We start from the raw sequence: 22174 nt of genomic DNA on the forward strand, positions 1-22174 counted from the left end.
GTAAAAAACTATACATTTGGTCCAACAAGGATGGTATTATGACAGAGAGTCACTTGATGCTAAAAAGGGCATTTCCACTCTCAAAAGTAGGGACACTAGTCTTCTTAAATCAATGAAAAGTATTTATAAGCGTATATTATTAGACCTGTCTGATCTTTTAATTGAGGAGACTTTGATCATAAGAGGCCATGTGTTTTACAGTAATCTGCTGACAAAGATAAGAGCTTTAGATTAATTTTATGTTGAAACGTTAATTTGATGAATTTATGTTTTATATATATATATATATATATATATATATATATATATATATATATATATATATATATAGATCAATTTATTTCTAGAATAATACATTCTTATCTCGGTTGAGCACTTTTATTCATTATTTATATAGAGTTCGATGACGGTACATGCCACTTTATGTGATTTTCCTAAGCGATAACAAGTACTCGTATATAGGCTTTATAGTAACTACAATGGGAGCGAGACAAACAGAATAAATACAATTGTGAATAGAGTGCAATCATATTTTAACGTGTCACACAGATGATAGTCATTTACGTAATCTAAGTTTCTGCAAGATATCCATAGAAAGATTTCATCTGTAGACGTTGAGTTATATATGAAACTGACGAAACTTGAATGTTCTATGATGATGCTTATCCATCTCAAGATTAAAATGACCTACAGTATATATTTGAAATTTTATATACAGCTTCAGCGAAGCATGATATACACCACGTCAAAGGCGTATCAAGCATTCTTGGAGTATTGCGTTGATATTGAGGCTGTGAAATTACAGCTAATCTCAACAGAGTTTCAACATTGTCATTTGAGTGTGTGTGTCATTTGTGTGTCCTGGTTTTGTTGTATTTATTTTTATAAACTTTGATGTACTATGTGTGGATTCACAGACATGAGTGGATGAGAATGTGCAAAGAATAATTTCCGCACTAAAGCTTACCTTTTTCTACTATTTTCCTGAACTTAGCTTGTGATTTTGATGTCTTGAGATCTTTTATATTTTCCAAAACACTATTGAGCCCAAAATCTTACTGAAGATTTATTAAATCATTTTTAAAGTCTCCGTCTTGAGGCCTAAAAACGTCTCCCAAACATTTGATACACATTACTGTTTGTAATTGCCTCCGAATTTTCAACCAAACGAAATAAATCAAAATATTTTCTGAAATCACCAAACCTTTCAGTTTGTAACATCTCTTTTTTGAGGCGTTACAAAAACTTTACCAACTCATAAACGTCTTTTATTTCATCTGATTTTTCGTCACAAATGGCTAGGACAAGTGGAAAAATCATTCTACAATGTATCGAGTACCCCTGATGTATATGTTTACACATAGTTATTATGATGACTTAATTATTCAATAAAAATTTCAGTATTATGGCGGTTTATATTATTTTAAGAAATATGATTTTCCTGTCATCAATATATATTTTTTAACTGCGTACTACATTTTTATTTGGTGTTTTAGTTCATACAAAGAAAGTGTTTAAAACAGTGTATTTTCATAAAATGCATTTACTCGTGTGGCTTATATCTTTAAACAAGTTGGTTGAGGTTTGATCTACTTTAGGTTATAAGGTTATAATTGTTGAAAACAATGATATGCAAATATTTCACAGGAATTAAAATATAAATGATTTAAGTTATAATTGTAAGCGATGATAACCGCGTGAAGCGATAATTTTCAGACTCTAATTTGTGTGGTTATGAATTATAATTGTTATGAAAGTTTAAAATATGCAGATATAATTTGGAAATACAGTACCAACCTGTAATATAGAAGTCTTAAAGAAGTGATTTACGGGAAAATAACACAACTGCTTTGATGGCAGGAGTGAACAATGCTGCTATAATCGGTAGTTAATATTCTAAATAGTTCCACAGTAAAATACAACTGTAGAAGAGAAAATAACGTAAAAATGCGAGTCACGCTTCAGCAACGATCTCTGAGCTATATCACTGCAATATTTTCAGACTAATGGATTCCAGTCCCCTAGAAACTGCTTCCTCTTACTCTCTTGGGTCTTACTGTCACCCTAGGCATCTGTGTCACATTACTATCAGTCTGTGTTGGTGGCGATGTTTGATTACTGGTAACAAAACCGTGGTATGAGGATCACTTAATGCCCAATCTCGAGGGATGATCTTCATTCAGATAGAGTACAAAAGACTGTTCTGGTACTATTTTTTATGGAACGTCTTTAATAATACTATACTGGTATTCAATTCAAGAAGGAAGGAGGGAGCGTAATTGTCTGATTGAAGTCACAATCTAAAGGGGACAGTTTGGGTGATGGTATAGAATAAAGAAGTTCATGACTCAAGGTAAAGTTTAAAACATGTTAATATTTTTTAGTGATGATATTTGTGTTAGAGATTTAAAATATTTAGAAGTAAGGTAGGTCGTTGACTGGAACACAAAGAGCGTTTTTAAGACTTTGCTGCTTGAAAAAAATGTGATCGTATAGTACGGTTTATTTAAGTGTTTTTATTAATAATTCATTAATCGGATGGTTTTATGAATGATTTTTTGCCTGAAGCTTGGCATTAATTTTGCATTCTGAAGGCTATTGGAAAGAGGAAAATTAGGAGTTACTCAAGCGATGGTGCGTCATGAAACAGTTTAAAACGCAGCATGACATACTCTCTGAGAGTTACAGATAGATAAGTTTACCTTGGTCTAATTGGGTGGATAAAAGTGAGAAATTAGGTGGAGGGAATCGTTTCTTAAGGAGTGATAAGGAATTAAGGTAATAGCTAAAGGATTGAAAGGTTTATTTCTACATGGATTTGGATCGCGCAGTAACGTCGAAATTTGAAAGGTAAATGGGCATATTTAAATTAAGAGAGAGGTTATTGTGTTTGTGGAGAGAAAGAGAGGGTTGGTTATTCATGTGTGAAATTTATGAGCAATGTACTTTGAATTGTGAATATTTTTAAAGAGTAAAGAGAGGGTTGTCAATTGATAGCTGTTTTAGTTCTCATCCATGTTTTGTGGCGAAAGGCTTTAATGTTAGGGGCAAAAAATATTATTTATCGATTTAAAAATGCTAAACACAACTAATTGTTTTATTGCGTTTAAGTAATTAGAGGAACGCAGTTTATTTTATTGCTTATTACTAGATCATTAAATATAAAATAACGTACTAGAAACATACCTTCTCTTTGCTCACTTCAAATTACATTTCACTTTAAAAATTAAAATAAATGTTCAGGCAAAATAAATTTATGGAATGTACACATCAGGAATTTAAATATAAATTATAGTGAAGCAATCGATTAATGTAAGTGTTTACAGTACTTACAGACTAGAAACTAAAATTACATTTGTTATTTACTTTAGCTGTCTTTGTGATTCCCAATACCGCTTGAGGGTGCATTCTATTTTCAGTACAGTTTTCAGTAAAATTGCTTATATTTTTCTGTCGTATGTACAAAACTGTTATTTACTCTCATACCATAATAAACTTGAAACTTGAACTTTTGGTTTTAATGAATACTTAACCTTATACTTACTTATGTGTCAGTAAATTCTCATAATGTAGCCATCCATCATAATAATTTAGCTCTATATGTAAAAAACCCAGCATACAACCATAATAATTAATCAGTGGCAAATCCCAGGGGTCAGATGCTGTGTGTCCGCTGTAGTAATCAGGGGATGTGTCGTTAAAAACCGTGCCCGGAAATATACCATGCTGCGGCAGATTATAATCTACAGGCTGTGGTGTATTGTCAAGGTCAGGGGATCAGTCGATGGGAGAGGGGGTTAATGTTCAGTACAAGAAAAACAACGCGTTATTTAATTATGGGTTGTAAATGCTAAATGTACCGTCGCAGTTTTTTTAATGAGACTCATAATTCTCAAAGTGTTTTAAATTACAGCGTCCCACTTTTGCAGGGCCTTTTGTTTGAATAAACTTTGTTTGCATAATGTTTCCCAACTGTAACTTTCGCAGAAACAAATGTAACAAAAACAAAGTAGTTTGCAGAACAAGATAGAGGTGGATTACCGTCATACTTCATAAGTGGCTTAGGCTTTTCAAAGCGGGTATTAAAACCTTTGGCCCTTTAAAGCCTCTTGTTTCTAAGTGTGTTTACACTGGTAGTCTCCAGCCTCTAGGGACACTCTTAGTGTAGCGAACGTTTTCAGATCAGGAGAAAACTCATTTATACAATGCCTGTCTACTTCTGGAAGTAGGTTGGTAAATTATATTCTGATATCGTAAAATTTCTACTAACTTAAACTCCGTGATACATTCAAGAACTTAACTTATGTGAAATGCAGGTAAAGTCAAATTTTGCAACTTCGTTCAGTCTTGAACAGTAACAAAGTCTGGCTGAATTATTAATTTTTAGTCTCAAAAACTATACCACCCCGGGTAATTGGTTGACCCACGGCTGAGACTTTTCAGCTCATAAGATCTCCACGCTTCTTGAATTTTATTTAGTTTCCAAGGCTATCTAGCTTCTAAAAGCCCTCAGCTTATAGTCAGACATTGTCTGTTTAGATGCAGAACTTTGTGTTCACAAATATGGCACTTAGTTTGTTAAGAGCGTATTATGATTAATTTGCATGGTTATGGTAAATACAGAATTATGAGGTTTAACTTTGCCAGTAGAAGTTTTTTTGGTGAATCTTGAACTATGTTCTCAATATTCAACCATCCCGGAACAAATATCATTTTGCTTGAACTTTTGGGCCAAACGTGGAATAATTAAAGACAAACTGACCAGCAGAGTAAGGAAGGAATTAAACACTACTTCTCTGGCAGGACTGGGTACATGAAGTTTCCATTACATCAGAAAGTTTTGCAATGTTACAACACCTAAGTAATCATCGCATCCTAAGCTTTAAACTACTTCACTTCTGCATCTTCACCCAACTTTGTGACTTTATCGTCATTATGGGGTCAAATGCAGAATAATAACAGACGTAGTGTCCAGCAAAGTAAAGAACAAAATAAACAGTATTGTTGGGGCAGGATTGGGTCTCTAAGGTTCCATTACGCCAGAAGGTATTGCAGTGATACAACTTCAACTACAGCGTGCTCGGCATCAAAACTGTTAAATTACTTCTCACCCCCCCCCCACCCCCCCCCCCCCCCACCCCCCCCCCCCCCCACCCCCCCCCCCCCCCACCCCCCCCCCCCCCCACCCCCCCCCCCCCCCACCCCCCCCCACAACTCACTTTTCAAATAACCCACAAGGATAAATAATCATTCAGAAAAACCTGTATAGACCATGTTTTTTGTAGAAGTTAAGTTTGATAGCTCTGTTAAGTAACACAGCAGAAGTTTTGAAGATAAATATAACCGATCATCATTGGATGACAAGTTTTGGGTTTAAATATTAAAAATAATTGTACATCACGTATAACAAAAAACTGTTTTTGAACATGTTTCAGTAAATTTAAATACACTTAAATTACTTGTAAAGCCAAGAAAACTGGTTGGAAATATACAACTGTACTTCAATATCCGATGCATTTGAAATGTTTCCTGATTAAAATTCAAAGTTTATGTTTCAGTCTCCTACGAATTGTGTAAACGTTAGTAATAAGTTTTTAAAACCCTGGATCAATGCAAGTATTGTAAAAGCCGTTAAAGAAAAAAATAATTTGTACAAAAAAGTTGCTAAGCGGCCTAATGATGTGAATTTAAGAAATAGGTACAGGATTATTAACAACAGTTTTAAAAAACCAAATAAAGCGCACTAAACAATTGCATTATTCACATGTTATAGAGTCAAATAAAACCAATACAAAAAAACAGTGGAAAACTATAAAGGAATTAGTAGCGGATAAAGTTAAAAAACTCAGGTGTAATTCTGGTGAAAAACCATAATGATATTACAACTTCAAACCGAAAACCCCGAAAGAGTGTCCAACATTTTGAATAATTTCTTTTGTTCAATTGGCAGTAGACCTGAGACAAACAATAGAAGCAGAAAACACCAATCCCACTCGTATGAATAGTTGTCACCAAAATATCTTCCATACTGTGGCAATAAAAGACTCGATGTTTTTGTATCCGAACTAATAACAAAGAAATAAGCAATATAATAAAATCTTTAAAAAATAACAAAGCTCCTGGTTTTGATAATATTACACCTGTTATCATTAAGGAAATATCCGAATCAATTACAGACGTGCTAGTTTATTTGATAAATCTTTAGCTTGTCGACAGGAGAGTCCCCCAAAAATTTTAAAACATGCGGTAGTCACTCCACTCTTCAAAAAAAAATGACAGATCAGATCCTGGCAACTATCGACCTATTGCGTTACTTTCAATATTTTCTAAAATACTCGAAAAAGTTGTTAAGGTGAGGCTAGTGAATTTTCTTACAAAACATAGTTTTTATAGTAAAAAACAGTATGGGTTCCAAAGTAAAGTTAAATACAAGTGCTGCCTTATTGGACTTCATGTCTCAGGTCTACACAGGCATGAATGAAGGAAAAGTGTGCGCGCTGGACTATTTGTCGACGTCATGAAGGCGTTTCGATACAGTGGATCATCGAGTACTTTTTTAAATAGAATGCATGACGCAGGCATCAGGGGAATTGCTTTGCAATGGTTTTGTTCTTATTTGACAGATTAGAAACCCAAGTAACTAGAGCTAATAAAACTTTCAGTGAAGTAGGTAAACTAAGTATAGGGATACCCCAAGGATCAGTTTTGTCTGGCCCTCTTTTTCTAATTTATATTAATAATTTTGTGCAATGGTAATTTCAAGGGCAAGATTTGTAGCATTTGCGGATGATACTGCTTTATTTTATAAAGCAGACTCACTAGCACAAGTACAACCTGAGTTGTATGCAACATGAATGTAAATGCTTTAAGATGGTGGTTTTCTAATAATTTCATGTTAATGAGCCCTAAAAACCAAATACTTATTATTTAACTTATGTAGAAAAGTATCCTTTATTTCACCTGTTTAAATACCATGTTTTGAGTTGTTCATTCTAATAATAATATAGTGTGTAATTGTTCAAACTTAGAACAGGTTGATAGTATTAAGTATCTTGGATTACTGGTAGATTTCAAAGTTGAATTGGAAATCTCATATAGCTGAAGTTAAGTCTAAACTAGTGAAGTATGTTAGACTTTTTTATTCTCTTAGAACGGTATGCTATACAGGATTGCTTAAACAAGTTTATTTTGCCTTTATAAATTCTAAAATTGAATACGGTTTTAGAAATTTGGGGAGGAACTTATATTACAACCCTCAAACCAATTGTTACTCTGCAAAAACATTTCATAAGAATAATAAAATTTAAAAATAAAATGGAGAGTTCAGCTCCAATTTTTAGAGATTTAAATGTGTTTACCGATAAAAAATCTGTATATCTATAAAGTATTAAAATCATTTTATAATCAAAGCAGCAGTTTTTACAATGCAAATTCAACATTATAGTCAGAGAAGAATAAACGTTTCAAGTTCCGAGACCCCATCTAACCTTGTTTAAGAAATTCTATCTTTTTTTAGGACCAAAGTTTTTTAATTGTTTACCAGAATATTTAAGAAAATGTAAAATCAAAAATAAGTTTGTTAAAATGCTTCGGCATGTTTTGCTATTGGAAGAAGATGTAGACAGGTTTTACAAACACTATAGTATGATCATTACACTTTTAAATTGTAACTTTATATTATAAATTTACTTGAACATCTGATCAACATTTCACATATATTTCTGTTTTATGTTACTTTTTTTTAGAAGTTAATCTAGTTATAGTTGTTTCAGAGTGTATCATTACGAGGATCTGGTAGGGCAGTCCTTTTTTTTCGAGTTGCTGTTTCTTTATGTGTACTAGTGTAATTCCCGAACAGGTATTTTGTTACCTCGGGCTTTATTGTTGATTTTAGTTTAAGATCTACTGTATGTAAAATGTACAACTGACAACAATAAAGAAATTTTTTTCATTCATTCATATAATTTTAAGGTGTTCGATGTGTGTCTCATTTTAATTATACATTTCTAGTTTTTGTTAATATATGTGTTTGTTGTTTACAAAGAATTGGACAGTTATAATATTTTTTACGCAATGTTATATTATGATACATTACAAAAGGGTTACCATTGATTATTTGCACCTTACATGCGTCCTGTTGATTAACTATTGTATTTATAAAAAAACTGCAGCCAGTTTCGTTATTCGGCTATAGAGGTTAGTTTATATGGTGTACACTACGTTACCATATTGTACTATTTCCATTAATTTAGTTAATGTCTACATGCTTATATGTATTTTTTTGCTAACGAAATTTGCCAATGAATCCTGCTAGACAAAAATTATAAATTGTATTAAAGCTTATAAGACTACTCGCAAAATTTACATGGTATAATTCAAATTAAAGATTTATGTTCATTTTTACAAAATTAAAACTGTTCTGACTGTTTATTAACATGAAAAATTATTGTTTTACTTTAGCGATGTGGCAGACGACGACATCTTGTTTTCAAAAGGCTTTAGATAATACAAATTTTAAAGAAAATTGTTATGATATTTGAATATATTGACTAAAATTCTTATTCTAGCTCTTTAACAGCGATAAAATGTATTTTAAAATAGGATAAGATAGAAAGTAAACAAGACCTATCGAATTACCCCTGCGCCTATGAATCTTGACATTTGCAGTTAGTGATGTGCCGATCTTGGATATCCATAAGGTTGCCCAGATTTAAGTGACACATCGGTTTTTGCTGTGCCCAGTGGTAGGTTCATCTGTAAGGTATAAACCAGCCAGAAGTGAATCCTCTGGGAATCACAATAACGCTACTTTAAGTACATGAAAACTATCACTGAATAGCACTCTGTTTCGTCTTTACAGGACGATGATGTCCACAGGTAAATTTTCATTTTAAACCCATTAAATAATTAACGTGTCTCTTAGTATCTTGATCAATAACACAGCTGTAATATAAAATCAACACACAGGACCTACATTACTGTACACTGCAACACTGACACAGATAGCAGACCGTCACTACACTCTAGACTCTACGCACGTATCACGATATATGGCCAAGTCGATTTGGATACCCTGGCTTTATGTTGTTTTCGTGATCTAACCCTTGTTTATACTGCTCTCCTGAATAACAGCTGGTGTTCACCATACTGTTCCATTACTGTACACTGCAACACTGACATAGATAGCAGACCGTCACTACACTCTAGACTCTACGCACGTATCACGATATATGGCCAAGTCGATTTGGATACCCTGGCTTTATGTTCTTTTCGTGATCTAACCCTTGTTTATACTGCTCTCCTGAATAACAGCTGGTGTTCACCATACTGTTCCATTACTGTACACTGCAACACTGACACAGATAGCAGACCGTCACTACACTCTAGACTCTACGCACGTATCACGATATATGGCCAAGTCGATTTGGATACCCTGGCTTTATGTTCTTTTCGTGATCTAACCCTTGTTTATACTGCTCTCCCTGAATAACAGCTGGTGTTCACCATACTGTTCCATTACTGTACACTGCAACACTGACATAGATAGCAGACCGTCACTACACTCTAGACTCTACGCACGTATCACGATATATGGCCAAGTCGATTTGGATACCCTGGCTTTATGTTCTTTTCGTGATCTAACCCTTGTTTATACTGCTCTCCTGAATAACAGCTGGTGTTCACCATACTGTTCCATTACTGTACACTGCAACACTGACATAGATAGCAGACCGTCACTACACTCTAGACTCTACGCACGTATCACGATATATGGCCAAGTCGATTTGGATACCCTGGCTTTATGTTGTTTTCGTGATCTAACCCTTGTTTATACTGCTCTCCTGAATAACAGCTGGTGTTCACCATACTGTTCCATTACTGTACACTGCAACACTGACATAGATAGCAGACCGTCACTACACTCTAGACTCTACGCACGTATCACGATATATGGCCAAGTCGATTTGGATACCCTGGCTTTATGTTGTTTTCGTGATCTAACCCTTGTTTATACTGCTCTCCTGAATAACAGCTGGTGTTCACCATACTGTTCCATTACTGTACACTGCAACACTGACACAGATAGCAGACCGTCACTACACTCTAGACTCTACGCACGTATCACGATATATGGCCAAGTCGATTTGGATACCCTGGCTTTATGTTCTTTTCGTGATCTAACCCTTGTTTATACTGCTCTCCTGAATAACAGCTGGTGTTCACCATACTGTTCCATTACTGTACACTGCAACACTGACATAGATAGCAGACCGTCACTACACTCTAGACTCTACGCACGTATCACGATATATGGCCAAGTCGATTTGGATACCCTGGCTTTATGTTCTTTTCGTGATCTAACCCTTGTTTATACTGCTCTCCTGAATAACAGCTGGTGTTCACCATACTGTTCCATTACTGTACACTGCAACACTGACATAGATAGCAGACCGTCACTACACTCTAGACTCTACGCACGTATCACGATATATGGCCAAGTCGATTTGGATACCCTGGCTTTATGTTGTTTTCGTGATCTAACCCTTGTTTATACTGCTCTCCTGAATAACAGCTGGTGTTCACCATAACTGCTCCATTACTTAGACGTTATTTAGCGTGGAATAAACGTCTAAAAAAGACGTAATTATTGAGTTTGTGATATTTTTGAAAAGTAATGTGGGAAATCATAATGTTCTGTACACAGGATGATGTTTAAAAACATAACAATTCTTTAATATATTGTGATATGATGACAAATCCAAAATATTTATCGATAGTACCAACTGTACCAAAAAAAATATTTAATACTTACTTTTAAATTAATGGAGATGATTGATTATATTTTTTTTACATTGAGACATTTAGGGAAATACGTGGAGCATAAAAACTTACTTATTTATTATATATTTTACAAAACAGAACAAGCTACCACTGAAATATTGACTTTGCTCAATTATGAGAGGAAGATCTTAAACATGAGTAGAGTATTATCTGTATATATTTTTGAAAGATTATACAAAACATTCTAAATATTAGTGCAGTATCTCAACCGGCTATCGCTTTGAATGTTTTTTTTTTTAATATTGGAGTAGGCTTCCGGTCACAAAGCGTCTATTTCTGGCCATTTTTATTTTCTTTCGTCGTAAGTCATGACCTGGATAATCTTTGTGCTTAACAGTATTAAAACAACGTTTGAATTAAATATATTCAAATTCAGTTCTGTGAACCTTTCTTCAGTAAAAAACAAACCAAGATGGGTTTTTATAACAGTCTTTTAAATCTGAAGGAAAAGCAAGACAATAATTTTGTTTTTTATATATGTATCACACTACTAATTAAAGGCTGCATACAATTTGCCTAAAACTTACAGTTAACGTTGTACTTTTAATACAATTTCCAGTTTTATTATCTAGTTCAACTCTGTGCCTAATAGTGATTTAAAGAAAAATATTTTTACATAAAAAGTGTCGTTACTTTTAAGCTTACTCGCAATGGAATTGTAAATGGTGCATACATTAATTAAACACATGATTGTATTGTCACATTATATTATGTACAAAGAACAGTTGGCATTTGCTATTGGGTAGATTAAGCAAAAAAAGAAAAGAATTTTCAAGATCAGTGAAGCGTAGCCCGGAGGGAGTATAGAAATGCGAATATGCGTATATGTTAACACAGAACAATTAAAATGGTCATGTTACATTTAAATACAATCGGTCCAGCAGTCTTTACGTGATGAAGTAATACAAACACACAAACAGGTATAATTTGTTTTTTTATATAATAGTATATATTACATAATTGGAATTTATTTCAAAGGGTACATGCGGCAAAAAGTGTGAAAGCGATAAAGTGGTAGCATTAACTAGAGACCAGGTGCCTCTAACTGTGGGAGAGTTTCCGTCTGGTAACTCCTACAAGTTATAACGTACTATTTACCATTTCAACGTCTACATTTATTTAATAAATATAAATAAAAAATTACAGATTAATGTACTTTTTACGTATAGTTATCATTAAATTATATTTTATATATATATATATATATATATATATATATATATATATATATATGATGACTATATGGAAATTAATTACGTAAGAATAAAAAATCATCTTTCAAAATTTTTTAGATTTTGTTCTAGAATTTTTGTAGGTGTAACACAAAATGTTAAGGTAAAGTTATGTCTTGTTAATTATTACAAATATTTCAAAGGTTACGTGTCACAAAAAGTATCAAAGGCTTAAAATTGTGGGATTATTTAGAGATCCCCAACAGTCTGATGATTTATGTAAGATATAACACACTGTATATATAATATATATATATATATATATAAAACAAAGTGTATTTTTATTTATTTATTACCTAAGAAGTATAACATGAAAATTATAAACAAAATTTATTTATATAATCAATCTAATATTATTTAAAATCATTTATCCTTTTAATGCTATTATTAAAGAAAAAACATATAATAACAAATACAAACATTATCTTTTGTATCACTCAACGATGGCAATTGTCTGGAAAATCCTGTTTTTCTTCACAATCCTTCTATCGTCAAAAACCAACTTCAAACAAAGAATGCGATGATATTATGTCGCATTAAACTGTAAACAACAGTTTCTTGACAATAATTTATGACTTAAGCATTTGAACTCTGTTGATAGTGATGACACTGACAGACTATTACATGAGTAGTTTATATATAATTAATAGTTATACATCCCAAAAAGGAATATTTTATGGGTATATCGAAATTTTTAAATAGTAACCCAAAGAAAATGTGATTTGAAACGTATTTTAAAAAGACGAAGTTGGCGCAAACTAGAGGTATTTAATGTTTCTCGATTAAATTTAGTGACAATTCAAGTTTGTATCTTTTATAAAACCCCACAGTTTAAGTAAATTTAAAGTTATTGTAAAGCAGATAAAACATACACTCACTAGTTATTTTGAGAACTTACGACACGAAAACAAGTTACAATAAGAATCAACAAACATCAACAACCATGATTGGTACTGGTACCTGTAGTAGTAGTTTTAAGTCAAACACATATTTAAAACACCAAAACAGCCACTTTTAAATATGTTTTTATCAAAAAATTAACCAAAACATATTTTGTTACATAGAGTTTACATTGGAATAAGTTATACAATTTTTTCCACCAGGTTTGACGTTATTTTAACACATCACATCATTATATAGTTTTAACATTTTGTGACGGCCCATTAGGAAAGCCCTTAACCAATTGACACTGCGAGGTCAATATTATTATTGTCCAGTGAAGTACTACAGTATTTATATTTTAATATTACCAATTAACGATTCTTCATTTTCCTAACAGTAAAATGTAAGTACTATTACTTACAAAATATCTACCGTCATCTAAATTATTAAAAGGAAATAAGAAACAGTGATTATTATATATTTTATTTAGTAAGATATAGGTCCAAGTAATAGTTGCTCGGAATGTTCTAGTTGATCTCAACTGAGTTATCTTCAGGTCGTCAGAAAATTGCAGGACGTTCACACTCACCACCTCGAGAATATCGTTCATAAAAACTATGAAGAGACAAGGAGCCAATAAAGAACCTTGCGGGACCCCAGAAGTTGGAGAAAATTGAAAAGAAGAAGAGGAGCCAACTTTGACGATAAGCGAACGGTCATACAAGTAGCTAGAGATCAATGACAGTAACGGGTCAGATATACCATAACCCTTCAACTTCGACGTAAGAATGGAGTGATCGACCATGTCTAATGCCTTTGCCATGTCAGTATACACTGCGTCGACTTGTTTGCTCTGCGGAAGGGTTAGAACATATTCTTGGAAAATCAGAAGATTAGTTACAATAGATTTTCCACTAATGAAGCCATGCTGAGATGAATAGACTACTTTTGATATGAGAGGATTAAGCTTATCGACGACGAAGCTCTCAAACAATTTACCAATAGCAGGTAGAATAGTTATCATGATATAATATATGATATGCGTGTATATATATAACAATATCCGATTTTTACTACACTGTGAAGACGTGAATACAATGGACATGTATCCGTCACTTGCTACACGAACCAATAAGGTCTAGAAAAATAAATAACGATAGTTCATCGTCAAAGTGTGTTGATTTAATTAAAATCAAAAAGTTTCTAAAATTGCTTTCTAAAGACACAAGTGACAGTTAAAGATACCATATATAACCCATGTACTGATGACTTTCAGTGTTTTACGTTGTATATGTTGGTCATTATACTATTATTAACTTATGTTTCTATCAGTTTAACTGCATAAAACTAGGAAACATAAAACACGGGATAAAATTATCATTTAAATATTGCCAAACCTATCGATGTTATCTAATTTCTACATCCACAAAATTAACGCGGCTGCGATCCAGTTCATTCTTAGAATAAACTGCTCTACTGAATTCATAAAATACCAAGTTGTGTGTTTAAATTGGCACTCGGTTCATACACAGTTCCCTAGTCACTGGTTTATTTAAATAATACCCCTTTTAAAACATTTCCCTTAGTTGCAAGATTTAACAGGACGACTCATTAACACTATTAATCTTAATTTTCCACAAAGTTGAGTTAGGACGTTTTAACATAAGAAATTACTGAACGTTAATTAGTCGTTAATTGTACAACTGTATTACATAATATACAACAGACTATAACACTTAATGTATAACAACCTCAGTATGTTTACAATGTGTAAAGCAGTTCCCAGAACAATGAAAGTGATTTACAGATTTCAATTAAGATAATTAGCATTTAGGTGGTTTCATTTCTCACCCTGAGGATGGTTTAATGTAACATAACCGTTATTATTGTTTAACCAAGCATCGTTTAAACATACACTGTCGTGAGTATTAATTCACTGGGAATAATGAAAATCAACTTTAATGACTTTTTTTCCTTCATTTACGCGGAATTCTATAATAAATGTTGATAAATATTCTATTGTAAAATTGGTTTTAAGTATTAAAAAAACCCATTTAAAGTTACAAACAAACATGCAATTGGGATTTCAAAGTTTTTAACGAATGTTCATGGAAGGGTAAAGGAAGAACGATTAAATACATTTACATGCATTATGTGTTAAATGCTAACTGCAATGCAAGTATTTTAAAAATCATGCATGACTCATGCACAAATAAAGAAACTCATTGCTCTCCTATTCACTCAAATATCATCCCACTTCAAACTTGAAGTGCAATAGCAAATTTTAACAATAGCGATCATAAAAATAATAATAAAATAAAAAGTAAAACAAAAAACAATAAAAAGTAAAACCATCCATTACCGTACTTAATAAAGATTGTTTACTTGATCTCATTGGTTAATTTTTAAACTAGAACTGAATTCGGAGTTAAAATTATAGTGTAACTATCACATCAATAATATTATATAAATCTCAACATGTTATTCACACTTCTCATAAGGTTTTTGGAGACTATATCATGGAGGTTATATTTATTCTTATAAAATATGGTTTTATGCTGGTACACTTTTATTTTGGAAAATAACAGTCGTATAATGTTGATTCCCAAAAGGCCTGTAAACATTCTCTACTATGTTTCATGATGTTAGCGTGTTGTTTATTGTAGTTTTATAAGACAACTTGTAAATTTTTCTCCAGAACAAGCTTATCTTCATCAGAATTAGGTACTTATACTACCATAAAGTTATTATATGTGATGGTGTTTATGTTGATGGTCAGTAAACAAAGTCATTGGGATTAAGTACATACAAAATGTGATTAAAACTGTGTTGTAAAACCTTCCTTGAGAAAGTTTTCATTTCATAAGTTTCTCCTCAACTTCACAAATAAGAGATAAGTAAAATAGGATAAGGAGAGGGATAGAGAAAAAGGGAATAGGGATTTTCTTCCTTTCCTTTTATAATAACACTGAATAAAATTATTTATAGAAATCACTAATAAAACAAATGCACCACGATTTCGTAGGTGGTACCAAATAGAATATTTGTTGTGAGAGTGGAAGGAATCATTGAAGCGACTAAGAAACTTTTGTGATCAGTAATAAGTAACGGAATTGAAGTAAACCCCGCGAGTATCGGAAACCTATAACCAGCGGCGGGAAGTTTCTTGTGTGTGAGATTACCTACACATTCACACCTGGCGACTGTTAGTGTGTATTTCACTCAGTTGCCCACAAAGTTTTAGGCTGATTATTTGGTTCACAAATACATTCGGAATTTAATAACATTTCTCCATTATATTCATACCTTTAATTTTAATAAAATGTTAATATCATGTAAATGTTCGGGCATAGGCGTTTAATTGAAAGGACAGCTTGGGACTGTTTACTTTATATTATTACTTTAATTTTATTAAATTCTTTCATATCCCCTGGAACCCAATCCATGTTACACAAAACGCATAAATATTAGTAAACGTTATTTTGTTATACCGTGTTTTAACGTGTTCTGTGGTACCCAGCAGCTTAAAATAAAATAGCTTTATAATGATATGAAAAGAAGAGAACATACACGTGACTTACTAAGACGTTTTTTCAGTAAACCTATCTTAACATGAAAACAATTTTTTCATCTAAATACAGGAACATCAGAATGACTATACCGACACGCTAAAAGCAGTCAAAGAGCTCAAGAGGCATCTATTATAGTCGCATACAGGCATGTATTCTTATTGCTTCAATTAGTCTTATTTTGAACAACTGACGTGGTTCTTCGGAGTTGTTATACAAATTATTTCGTCCTTAGGACCTAAAAGACTTCAACAATACCTATAACCAATAATGGATTTAACCCTAATGAGTAAGGATTTGAGTGTATCCTTAGGAAATGGGCTAGCGCAATTGGGCAAGGACCCAATGTCGGTCATTTATATGGAAATCGGTATTTATTTAGATTTATCGACGCTCATTTCCAATTACAAATCTCCCAGCGTTAAGCGAAGGATTCAACCTTAAACACCACCCCGTGCCAAAATAGTCAATAAAAATCGTTGTCGACTTTCTATTTTAGCAAGTTAAACCAACTTGTTGAACGGATGAATAAAAGTTCTTTAAATTACATCAAGTAATGTTTTATTAAATAAAAGGATCTGTTTCTACTGAAATTATACTTCGAAATATTTATTTCCCCTATAACGTTTATAAGGACCATATTCTCAGTATAAACTATTAACATTGACTTAATGAATATTAACTAATTCAGATATTAATTTAATTAACATGATTACAAGGATAGTTCCGACAACCAAAACAGCAATTATTATATGAAATGAATTTCTCTGTTTACTTTGAATATTTACAGACTGTTTGGCAGGGAACCATACACATGGAGCTTAATTAATTATTAATTAATCAATGTTAGCTTGTTTATATATGGGACACACAAATATGATAGACAGGTAAGCAAACATGTCGAGATATGTAATATTACCGCTTTGAACGTGGGCTTGAATTTACAATTAGAACTATAACGCAATTCACTGAGCTTCAGCAAAGCTTATCGCTCGTGGGGCTGGAAACATTCATTTCTGTCTGTCTGTCCGCACGACATCAGGAAAACGAATTGACCTGTAAACTTGATTGAATTCTGAATTGCGATTGAAGTGTTCATGGAGTTCATTTTCTATTAACATTAATACATTCCTTTATCAAAGAGCTCAAAGAGTAATCTACGCTGATATAGTTTCTACTTCTAGTAAGTCATCTTCTGGAGTCAATAAGTATTGAAAGCGAGAATAATCTATTAAGAATTAATTCTACATCATGCAATTCTACTTGATAAGCTGTATAATTATGGAATTAGAGAAATCCCTCTAAGTTGGCTGCAATCCTATCTCTCTTTTCGCAGTCAGTAAGTACAGGTTTCGTGCGAATTTTCCCGGTTATCCAAGATAAAGTATGGGGTACCACAAGGTTCAATCCTTGTGGACCTATTTTATTTTTGCTATACGTAAATGACGTTAAAAATGTTGTACATAACGGCAATCTTGTGCAGTATGCCGATGATACAAGGCTAAATCAAACGCCCTAGTAGAATTATCAGCCTACACGGAATTAAATAGTTGTATTCAGTATCTTCAAGAAATGAATTTAGTAACCAACAAATTCAAATCAACCTACATGGTATTAAATAGCCAGAGAATTTTAAATAAATCCTCACCATCGGTAATGATTGGTGAAAATCTTTGATCGAACATATACAATTAAATTCCTTGGATCAACATAGATTGTTGTCTGTCCTGGAGTACACATATTGAAAATATTTGTAAAAGTATTAAGTTTTAATACATATTTGCTAACACAATTATCACATCATTGTCCTAAGGCCCTTATTGAGAATTGCCTACTATGGACTAATCTTTCCGCACATATCTTATGGAATTACACTGTGGGGTACTTGTCCAAATTCGTATTTTCAAAGATGATTTATATTACAAAAAAAACTGTTCGCATAATCAATAACTTAACTTCCGGAGAGTCGTGTAGAGAATCCTTTAAGGAGCTCAAATTACTGACATTGCCTGCGCTGTACGTGCCTGAGAAGAGCATGTTCTGTCGTTTCAAGTGTACGTTGGTACAAGGTAGGGATGTCCATGGTTATAATAGAAGAGCTGGAAAACTATAGAGTTTGCTCAACACTGACTGCAGCTTCATGGCCATCTCCCATCTCAGATGGGTGTCAAATTTATTAAATGTTTACCAGAAAAAATCAAATCTATCACAAATCAATCAAAATTGAAAAAGGCTTTAAAACAATATTTACTAGAGAACACATTTTATTCCGTGGGCGAGTTCCTGGAACTCAGCAACCAACGTTTGTCAGAGCTGAAGGGTGTGCGACTGAGTTAATATGACAGATTTTATAATATGTGTAGTTATTTATTGGATGCATTTTTATTATTATTACTATTACTTATTTGAAATGTTTATTTAATTTTAAATGTTTTATACATGACGAAGCTTATTGGCTAAAAAATAGGATTAGTGACGCATGTCATACAATTTTTTATAATTGTTAAATAACGACAATAAAGAATTATTGAATATTGAATGTTACTTTTTTACGTGAGTACATTAGTTCGATGGTGGAGCATGCCACTTATTGGGATTTGGTTGAGTGAGCGAATACTTACATTAGTCTTATATAGCAACGACAGAATAGCTGAATAAATAAATTTGAAAACAAACACAATACAACCATACTTGATTAACACATTCAGCCTAAAACACCAACTTGTACAACATACTCTGTTGGTGACTTGTTTATTGTGTATCATAGAAATAAGTAAACAGTGGGTAAACTTTTCTTATTTCAACACTGCTAGAAACCTATTTTAATGAAGAAGACATAAAAATGTATAAATATCTACAAAATACTCAAGGTAAACATGAAAATTTTTTACAAATAATCCTAATATATCCTAATCCTAATCGTTTTTGGCATGGTAACGAACAAACGGCTACTATAGGAACTGTTTATTTATTGTTGCTTTTTACAATTACTGGGATCGTCACTGTACTGATGTGTCTTATCGAGCTAACAAACAGCTATTACGAGGATTGTTATTGTTTGTTTTTACAATTACTAGGGTCGTCACTGTACTGATGTGTCTTATCGAGCTAAGAAACAGCTATTACGAGGATTGTTATTGTTAGTTTTTACAATTACTAGGGTCGTCATTGTACTGATGTGTCTTATCGAGCTAAGAAAACAGCTATTACGAGGATTGTTATTGTTAGTTTTTACAATTAATACAGTCACTGTACTGATGTGTCTTATCGAGCTAAGAAACAGCTATTACGAGGATTGTTATTGTTAGTTTTTACAATTAATGCAGTCACTGTACTGATGTGTCTTATCGAGCTAACAAACAGTTATTACGGGGATTGTTTATTGTTTGTTTTTACAATTAATGCTGTCCACTGTACTGATGTGTCTTATCGAGCTAAGAAACAGCTATCACGAGGATTGTTATTGTTTGTTTTTACAATTAATGCAGTCACTTTACTGATGTGTCTTATCGAGCTAACAAACAGCTATTACGAGGATTGTTATTGTTTGTTTTTACAATTAATGCAGTCACTGTACTGATATGTCTTATCGAGCGAACAAACAGCTATTACGAGGATTGTTATTGTTTGTTTTTACAATTAATGCAGTCACTGTACTGATGTGTCTTATCGAGCTAACAAACAGCTACTACAGGGACTGTTGTGTTGGCCCGCCACCTCCACTACAGAGTCGGAGGTGTTAAATATTCACGCCGACCCTTTGTGTTATCTGGCTAAATATTAGCATTCTGCAGGCTCAGTGTATTTTACGCTACTCGATACCCGACTTTCGCACACACAATGTCAGCGTTAGGGTTTCACAAAGCCATCGAATGTGCCATTACCGGAATTTGTTAGCGAAATTATACTTTAATGTTCTTCACTCATTATGAGGGACTAACCGTGACGTACGGGACAACAAACCGGGTGTCGTTTTAGTCTACATATCGTACGTTCGTTATAATACTTACGTTACAAAATCAACTCCTCATATTTTAACAACTTCAGGCCTGAATGGCCTCAGTAAACTTCCTATACACCTAATTCAACTAAATCAATTTACTTAATGTGTCTATACAGAATTTACACAGTACCTAGTATATATAATATTCAAAACTCTTCTGTGAAGGTTTTCATTTCATAGTCATCTTATTTTATCCTGCCAATGGCGCAGTGTGGGTACAGCGTTTTATCGCGAGATAACCGAATCAAGCAACGTCGCGCGTGGCTGCTGCTTGGATGGGTGACCAGTGAGTGAAACCTGTCCTTGCAAGCAGCCAGCCTGCCCGGCCATTGGTGGTTGGTCGGAAGTCAGCTTTCAGTCGTTGGTCCCCAGGATTTACAAATTTACAAAATATCTTTCGGATAGTTGGGCTATTGTGTTTACCATATCCCATTTTAAAATATCATATGGTTTTATACAGTCCATTTACATTTATTCTTTAATTTTTCCCGTTGACATCATGTTTAGAACTAAATCACATAATATTCCCCAGGACAATATGTTTGACCAAATCCCAAAGTCAAACAAACAGACAAAAATGAAATTGTTTCTAATCCATTTAATAACCCTCAGCCAATTCTAAATAACAATACGTTTAAAACTATACGAAGATACTAATACACGTTTAAGTACAACTTAAACCATAGCCGTACATAATTTATATACGATATATTTCGTAATAAAAGAGGAGTTTAAATATTACAAGTTTTTATTTAATGTTGTAGCTAATATAGATGTAACACAAGATTGAACACAGTCCCGACACAGCAAGTTTTACATCACAAAGGCTCTGGCTTCTACCGCTGTGTTCTCGACACCCTGAGGGCGAAGGGAATTCGTTTCACTCCTTTCATGTACAAAAAGCAACACACGGGACGGACACAAGGATTTATCAAATTGAAAAACTCATTTTGATCATAACTCACTTTTCCATGGTTCACTGCACACTTTGGGATTAAATGTTAGTGTAAACAATGGTAGAACGACAAGAAGTACAATATTTTTAGATAATATGCATTTTTTTCTGCAAAGGCTGATCTTTTTGTCTTGTTTGTCTGATCATTATCATGGATAATCGCGATGAATTACAAATTCTTACATTCTATGGAAGTTGAATTCAAAATACATGGACATAAAATTAAGGATTATACTTTACAATTACAAACTAAATTAATTACAAAACAAGGTTTTCGTATATTTAATCAACATTTTAGTCTTATAAATACCTTAGTTAATAACTGCACACTTAATGTATACTTACATTCGAGTATTTCCTTTGACCAGTACTTAAACACTAATGAATAATTGTAGCCCTATAAATAAATAATCCAATACACAAAGCTATGGGACATTATTTAAGTACAAAGTATATTCCTTAAATAACTCATTTTAAACAATGTTTAAATGAATAATATTAGTAATAAAGTCGAAATACACAGTCTCCAGTCTTGTTTGTCGTTTAGAAATAAATGCGTTTCTACTAAATAGCGAGACAAATACATAGTTTATAGGTGAGCTTACAATTAATTAGGTTAGGGAATGATGAAGGACCATTACCATATCAATTGCACTAACAACACACAGAGGAGCTATTATCATGTGACTGC

This window comes from Homalodisca vitripennis, chromosome 3 (assembly GCF_021130785.1).
Source record: "Homalodisca vitripennis isolate AUS2020 chromosome 3, UT_GWSS_2.1, whole genome shotgun sequence".
Taxonomy (NCBI): domain Eukaryota; kingdom Metazoa; phylum Arthropoda; class Insecta; order Hemiptera; family Cicadellidae; genus Homalodisca; species Homalodisca vitripennis.